Source organism: Coloeus monedula (genome assembly GCF_965178545.1).
Source record: "Coloeus monedula genome assembly, chromosome: W".
Lineage (NCBI taxonomy): Eukaryota > Metazoa > Chordata > Aves > Passeriformes > Corvidae > Coloeus > Coloeus monedula.
The window spans coordinates 1,202,255-1,210,752 of record NC_138821.1 but is presented as its reverse complement, the minus strand read 5'-3'; positions in this window follow the sequence as shown (position 1 = coordinate 1,210,752).

Below are 8,498 nucleotides of genomic sequence, written 5' to 3'. Positions count from 1 at the left end.
ATCCCTGGGCAGCCGATCCCGGTGTCCGGCCGGACCCTCAGGAACAGCAGGCTGGAACAGCATGGACGAGCACAAATCCCAGGAGGCAGACGAGATTGTTATAAACATATATTATAATATTGGCTTCTCGCAAAGTATTAAAGTAGATATTATATAATGTTAGAAATGCTTTTTGCTGTGTGGATGTAGTTTTCTCTCGTTTTAGCAAGAATGTTAGCGAGTGTGAGCAAGTAAGATAACCTCCAAGCGAGCAGAGGATGAGGCCCAAGGAGCTGCTAATCAACACTTTGTCCAGAGAACAAAAGGGCCCAAAGGCTACTCCGCCCGGAGAATGGGCGGCCAGGAGGGTCCGAGAGCCGCTATCACTGCTCTGCCCGGGGGACAAAGAGGCCCAAAGCTGCAATCAGCCCTGACTGTCTGGAGAATTAAGAGATCCACCCCACCATCGACTCTTACCTAGCGGGCCCAACCCCAAGAATCAAAAGAAATAAAACCACAAGGCAGAAGACTACGCATGCTCTAAAAAGGCGGACCCAAGGAGTGGCCATGCAGATCAATTCCTGGAAAAGTTTTAATATGAATAGAGAACAGACAGTAAAAATGGTATAAAAAGGATTCACCTCTAGCATCAGGTGTGCTCTTGGCAGAGCGCCAAGGCACCTGGCCGTTATCCCTTTGCTTTATTTTATGTGTCTCTTATTGTCTTTATATTAAACCCTTTAAATTCTAACAGGAGAGTGAACCTCGTTTTTCACAATTGGGGCCTCGCCCGGGATCTACACCTCGCCTCCGAAAAGCGTGGGAGGATTCAAGAAGCGAGGGTAAGGCGCCCCCTGCCCAAATTGGCAGGACCCTTGCTTGGCATCCTCTGGCGCGGTTTGGTGGCAGCAGGGCAACACCCGGAGGACAAGAAAGACACAAAAATAAAGCAAATGAAAGAGAGCGCTCTCAACAAATATCCCACAGACACTGGAAAAGCAACAGGACTGGTAAGTATTGTCCAAACAAAAAGGGGGTGGTTACGGGAGATGAGTGTGTGTGAATGAGACGCGGACTGGTTGCCCCAGATCTGCGAAGCGAGTGTGGCAGTCTCTGAGTGCTGCGGTTCCGTCTTGTTCGCGAGAACAGTGGCCAGCGAGGAGACGAAGCGAGAGATAAGAGGAGTGAAAGAATCTCCTGTGGGTGACTGGGACGGGGTCCCAGGGAAGGGGTTGCAAAGTGGGAGCTACACCCCCCATATGCTGGGTTGAGGAAAACTCCAAGAGCACCCAGGATCTAAAAGTACCCCAAGAGGAGTTGGGGTTGGATGCTAACAGTGCTGGGTTGAGGGAAATCCAAGAGCACCCAGAATCCTAAGGATTATTTCATACCCATGGGTGGATACTAAACAAGTGACTTGAAAGAGGTACCTTATTATTCTGTTGTGAGTGAGTGAGTGAATAAATATTAAAAAGGAGTGAATGTGTGAATGAAAGACTGTGTAATTAGAAGTTAACTTTGTTTTTGGGGAGGTGGGCTGTAATAAATTTTTTGTTGTTTTTTTGTACTGTGAAAGGGTGGGTAGTACTTTACAGCAGCGAAGATTGGTGTTTTAAAGGAATGAATTAGTATTTCAAAGGGGGGGATAAATTGGTATTTTGAGTAAGTTGGAATAGAGAACTCCTGGACAAATGGGACAGCTACCAAGTAAAGTAAGTTCAAGGGTGCCAGAGGAGATACCCCAAGACAGTCCCCTTGGGGTCAAACTCGCGAACTGGGAAACTGATCCTTCCACAAAAGGAAAAGATAAAGTAAAAATGATTCAATTCTGCATGAAAGAGTGGGTAAAAAAGGAAATCAGATCTGATCATGTGTACTGGCCAAAATATGGGTCTGATGAGGCATGGATTTGCCAGGCTCTAAATGTATTTGTAAATTCAAAAGAGCCATCTCACCCTGAGGAGGGAGAATATGCTTCTTGCTGGACAGGAATTACAAAACCTCTGGGAACCAAAGTCTTTAAAATATCAGAAACCCCAGAAGAAAAGCAAACAGAAGAGAAAAAAGGGTGGGACCCTTTAGAAGTATTGCCCCCGCCTCCAGCACCAGAAGCTGCACCCCACCTCCCCCTGGCTCCAGGGCTTCCCCCACCGCCAGGATCAGGAGCTGCCCTCCTCCCCCTGGCTCCAGGGGCCTCTCCCCCGGTAGCCCCCCCTCCGCCGGCTCCGGGGGCCCTTCCCCCGGCAGCCCTCCTGCCCCAATGGAGCGGGGAGGGAGCCCTGCCCCCGCCCATGCCGGGGATCCCACCCTTCCCGGGAATCTCGGGAATCCCAGCAGCCTCAATTGGATCAAGAGGAACGTCACACGTCCCGGCTTCAGCCCCCACCTCTCCTGCTTTGAGAAACCCGGCTTTAGTGCCGGTCCCCGCCTCCTGTGCTCCGGAGTATTTGGCTTCACTGCCACACCCCACCCCCACTCTCTGCACCGCAGAATATTCGGCTTCAGCGCCGGACTCTGAATCTGCCCCTCTTCCCCAGGGGAGTTTGGTGCTTTCTTCCCAAATAAACCCTCTTCTTAACGAAGGAGCACCATACCAGAATACAAGAGGTGCCATTAAGGCTCAGAGGCAGCCCAACAATCCCTCCATTGCTAAACAAACAGAGGGAAGCCGAGAAATTCATTTATTTCCATTAAGAGAAGTACCTATGGGAGGAGGGGGAACCGGCTTTGTGAATGCTCCTCTAACCTCTACAGAGGTTAGGAATTTCAAAAAGGAAATTAAAGGATTATTAGAAGACCCCATAGGTACAGCTGAACAGTTGGACCAGTTCCTAGGTCCCAACATTTTCACTTGGGAAGAAATGCAATCAATAATAAAAATAATATTCTCCCAAGAAGAAAGAGAAATGATTAGAATTGCTGGCATAAAAATTTGGGAAAGTGAAAACCAACAAGGTCCACCTGGGGATCAGAAAATGCCCATTACACCTCCTAACTGGAACCAAAATGATGAAGCTGGGAGGGGACATATGAATGATTATCGCAACTTGATAATCAAGGGAATAAAAGAAGGGGCACCTCGAGGACAGAATGTCAGAAAGGCCTTTGAGGGGCAGCAAGGGAAGGAAGAAACCCCGACTGAGTGGCTGGAGAGGCTCCGAAAGAATATGAAACAATACTCTGGTGTCCGTTTTCCACGCTTCACGTGTCGGAGGAAAATAACTTCAAGGGATGGGACTATGCAATTACACGAATTTATTGTTTAAAATAACAAACGCATCAGTCGAGGAGTGAGATTTTACAACACCTCCGAGTAATGGCGACTAGTCACAAGATTTAAGGTTACATCGTAATTTATAACTTTCTAATCCAATAGATACTTAAAACGACACTTTGTTTTAGATTAATGACCTATCACCTGTGGCACTTCTCACTGCAATGCAGCTATGTCTTGACCAATAACTTCTCATGTCACGTACACACAGATGTCTCTCTTATACCATCTACATTCTTAACTTAAACTATATAAAATCACACTATTATATTTTAAAACCCTTCACCAAAACACCCAGTGTACAATTTTACTTATAATGATAGGAACACAAGTTTGTAATCCTTTTGCTTAAAGTCCACAAATCTCTGTCAATTAAGCCAGACCTAGTCTCTTCCAGGGTTGTAAATCAAAGCCTCCTTTAATTGCAGGAGTTTCTACTCCTCTGTCTCCCACATCTCCCCCTCCTTTCTGCACCAAAAAAACTCCTTTGATGGATTTATCAATCATTCGCTGTACACATTGAAACAGACATGGCACCATTATGAGAACTATTACTATAACTGCCAAAATGTATAGACCTATTGTAAGACATTTCTTTACCCACGATGCTAAACCCCATCCACTAAATAAATTATCCAGCCAAGTTCCATCATCAATTCTTATTTTCGACACACCCTCTTTAAGTTGTTGTATGCTCTTATAAATACTCTGAGTGGTCAGACAGATTCATACAGCACATCCCCTCAAAGTCTTTGCATCCATGTCCATGGGCTAGTAAAAGAAAATCAATGGCTGCTCTATTTTGCAAAGTTGCATGCCTCACATTTTTGACATCTGCTAAAAGGCCACTTAGTGCAAGGGATGTGGCATTAGATTGTTTACTCAGCCAACATCCCAACGGATCCAGCTGCTTTAACGCAACTACTGAGGCAACTGGTGGCATAAGAAGAGATGTTACAAGCCTTTTTCCATAGCCCCATGGGGTAAAATCATCTTTGCAATCTGGTCCATATTGATGTGGAGTAGATCTTTTTTGTCTGTGTCTCACGTTGGCAATTGTCTTCATATTAGGAGTAAATAATGTAAGCTCTCCCAAAGTACATGGACCACCCCTAATGTTTGAAGGGATAGCTGGTCATGCTCTATCTCCACATACAAAAAACATTCCTCTTGGTAATTGCAGAGGAATAGAGCTAGGTGCAGATGAAACTACAAAAGTATTATTACACCAGAAGGAGTGGTTCTTATACACAGGGTGATATGGAGAAACATCAGTGATTGATTAATGTTTGTAGAATGGAACTCAACACAGAATTTCACTTTTACAGAACCAAGGATTTCCAATTCTTCAGGTTCATCAGAGGTTTTAGGAAGATAGGGAGTCCACCATCCCCATGTATTTACTGGAGTATAGCGTTCCCAAACTTCTGATCCTGCAAAGGCACCTCGTAAGGCCCTGTCAATTTTCTCTGGGATTGGCCAATTCTCTATTGGAACATTGACTAGACAAGTTGAAAATGGATTTTCTGGAGTTGTGGTAGACAGACATAGAGTATCCAACCCTGAAGCATTAGCTAAAGTCACCCAAACATTGGTCTTAGGTTGATCAACCGGCAAAGCTGTCCCACCGAAAACAAACAAGACAAACAAAGCAAAAAACAAACTTAACATTTGATTAAATTTCATGTTTCTTGAAAGTTCTCTTGGCAAAAGACTCCTTCTCAAATTTCAATCTCTAAACTAATCTGTAAGAATATTTTTTTGTATTTCCCAATTTCACTTTCACTTCATCTAATGATGAGGCACAAAAATATTTTATAACTTCTTTAAATAAAAAATGAGGATTATTTGCCAAAAGATCTTTACAACACATTTGCTTATACACTCTTACATCAATCTAAAACCTAAAATTTACAGCTTTAACAATAAAACAAAAGATTGCAGGTGTGGGCTGTAGTCTCTGCGAAGTTCACGTCTGCGTACTCTCTTCGCTACTCGTAGAGTTGTCAACTTCTTTCTGCGCGTGATATGGTTTCACATTCTTCGCAGGAAGCCACCTAGGTCCCGTACCTGTAGAAACACAAGCAAATCCTTTCCCCCAGGTTATTAATGGCAATGGACCTTCTATTTGTCCTGTTTCTGGATTTCTAATCAGAACCAAAGGATTTTCTCTCAATTTTGCATGTGTGCTATTAGAGAAATGCCTAAATATTGGAGGATCGGGCTCTGCAGAAGAACTATTCAAAAAGTTATAAACATACAAAGCTTTACTTAATCGCATCTGTGGTGTTGCTTGTGCTAGATCTCCCATTTGCTGATCTAAAATACGCTTCAAGGAATGATGTGTCCTTTCTACAATTGCCTGACTCGTGGGTGAATAAGGAATGCCAAAAGTATGGCGAACACCCCAATTCATCAAAAATGTGGCTACCTTCTGGGCTGTGTAAGCAGAACCATTTTCTGTTTTTATTTCTTGAGGTACCCCCAAGGAAGCGAAAGCTTGCAAAAAATGCTGACACATGATTTGCTGTCTCTCCTGTGTGTACAGAAGCAAAAACTGCATTGGAAAATGTATCAACTGACAGATGGATATTTTTATATTTTCCAAAAGACGGATACTTAGTAATATCCATTTGCCACAATTGCAAACTCTGTAGCCCTCGAGGGTTTACTGCTCCCATGGAAACAGGAGGCTGCACCAGTTGGCAATCTGGGCAGGTATTTACAATTGCTCTAGCCTGATCTCTGGAAAGACGAAACATAAGAGCTTGTGCATTCTGATGAAAAAAGGCATGACTCAACTTTGCTTGTTCAAAAATATTTGGCAAGGTGTTCACTATGGCAACTGTTAACTTATCAGCCCTGGAGTTGCCCTCCGCCAGGAATCCTGGGAGTGAAGAATGAGCCCTAATATGGGAGACAAAATATTGATTAGTTCTATCTTGCACGAGTGTATAAAGACATTTAAGATGACGATACAGAGCATTATTGCTAACATCCTTCAAAACTGATCCTTCTATTCTCTTAACTATATTAGCAACATAAGCAGAATCTGTAATCAAATTAAAAGGCTCCGAGAAAAGCTGAAATGCTCTAACTACTGCTGCAAGTTCTACTACCTGGGTTGAACCCTCTACTATTTGAATAGTCTGTTTCCATGTTCTAGTTTCTGGATCTTGCCACGTTACCACCGAATGATGTGTCTTTCCTGACCCATCACTAAAAATTGTCACAGCATCCAAAGGCACCTCACTTAACAGTGGTCTTTCTCTAAAGCTTAATTTTGCCTGAAATAATTTATGACTAGGGAAATGAATAGAACAAGTGCCTGGATAATTCAATAATGCTATCTGAAGTTCTTCCGAGTTTAGTAATGCCCAATCAAAATATTGCTTCTTCAGAGGCAAATAAATTACAGCAAATTCTTTGCCTGCCATAGTTAGCAACCTTGACCTGCCTCTGATTATAATCTGAGCTAGCATTTCCATCGTTGTGAAGATTGTTTTTGGAGATCTGTAAGGCAAAAAGACCCATTCTATTATCAATAAGGGATCCTTGGCAGAAGCATCCCATTGAAATATAAGACCATACAATTGCATTTTTTCCCCTAGTACTGCAAGGAAGAATGGTTGTGAATCTACACAACAATGTGCTTGTCTTTTCTGAAAAGCCTCTGTTACTCTGTCAAGTGCCTTTAGAGCTTCAGGTGTGAGGGTTCTTGGGGATGTAATGTCACAATCTCCCTTTAACAAATCAAAAACTGGAGCAAGTTCATCATTAGTAATCCCCAAAGTAACTCTAATCCAATTTATCTCTCCCAAAAGCTGCTGCAAATCTTGTAAAGTATGAACTTTAATTCGAAGCTGTATTTTCTGTGGCCTTATTGACTGTTCAGTCATTTTCCATCCCAAATATTTCCACGGTGGAGTTTCCTGTATTTTTGATGTAGAAATCTCAAGTCCAGCCCTTTTAATCTCTGTTACAACACTATCATGCGCTTCCTCCATCTCCTTCTGTGTTGGTGCTGAAATTAACAGATCATCCATGTAATGTAGAATCTTTACTTTAGGATGTTTTCGCCTGGCTGGAGATAAGGCTTTTGCCACAAACCATTGACATATAGTAGGTGAATTTTTCATTCCTTGAGGAAGCACAACCCAATGGTACCTCATCAATGGCTCTTGTCGGTTAATACTTGGAACGGAGAATGCGAAACGTGGAGCATCTTCTGGATGAAGTGGAATATTGAAAAAACAGTCCTTTAAATCAATGATAACTAAAGGCCAATCTCTGGGAATCATAGAGAGTGAAGGAAGTCCAGGTTGGAGGGGTCCCATATCTTCTATTACTTCGTTGATTCTTCTAAGGTCTTGAAGCAGTCTCCAGGTATTAGAGGTCTTCCTGTGTATAACAAACACCGGTGAATTCCAAGGACTAGTTGTTTCTATGATATGTCCTTTCTGCAATTGTTCCTGGACTAATTTCTTAAGGGCACTCAATTTTTCTTCTTCTAGGGGCCATTGATTAACCCAAATGGCTTCATCGGTTTTCCACGAAAGCTTAGGGGTGATGAGTGCCTGCATGGCCCCCACTAAAAATCCACTTCCAACTTGACTCCCCACTGAGACAACAAATCTCTTCCCCAGACTGTAATAGGCTTTCTCACAATAAAAGGACGAACAATTGCTGTTTTTCCCTCAGGTCCTCTGACTGTAATCACAGGTTCACTTTGTAAGCATAAAGTGGCGCCCCCTATACCTGTGAGGGTATCCAGGGGAGTTACCAGCTTCCAGTCTTTTGGCCAAAACAAGTGAGAAATGATAGTAACATCTGCTCCTGTGTCTAACAGACCTTGAACCATGATTGTTTTATTGTTATGCATTAAACTGCAAGTCAATAATGGCCTGTCACGTCCAATATGCTCTGTCCAGAAAATCTCTGGTCCCACATTTGAGTTTTCTGTTATAGGTGGCTGCCCTTCCATCTCTATCGCTCTACGTACAGCTGTAGTAGGCTCTGCAACAGCGGTGGCTAGTTGTGTTCCTGCAGGAACAACTAAAGGAGGTTGTAATGCTTGAGCCAAAATTGTAAGCTCTTCATGATAATTTGCTGAGACAATTGTTGGATAAACCACGAGACCTATGATACGACATGCATCTTTTCCCATAATTAAAAAGTCCTGCTTTTCTTCAGATGTCCTAGTAACCCCTGTGGGTATCAGGTAGTGGGAACTATTCATAAAGCA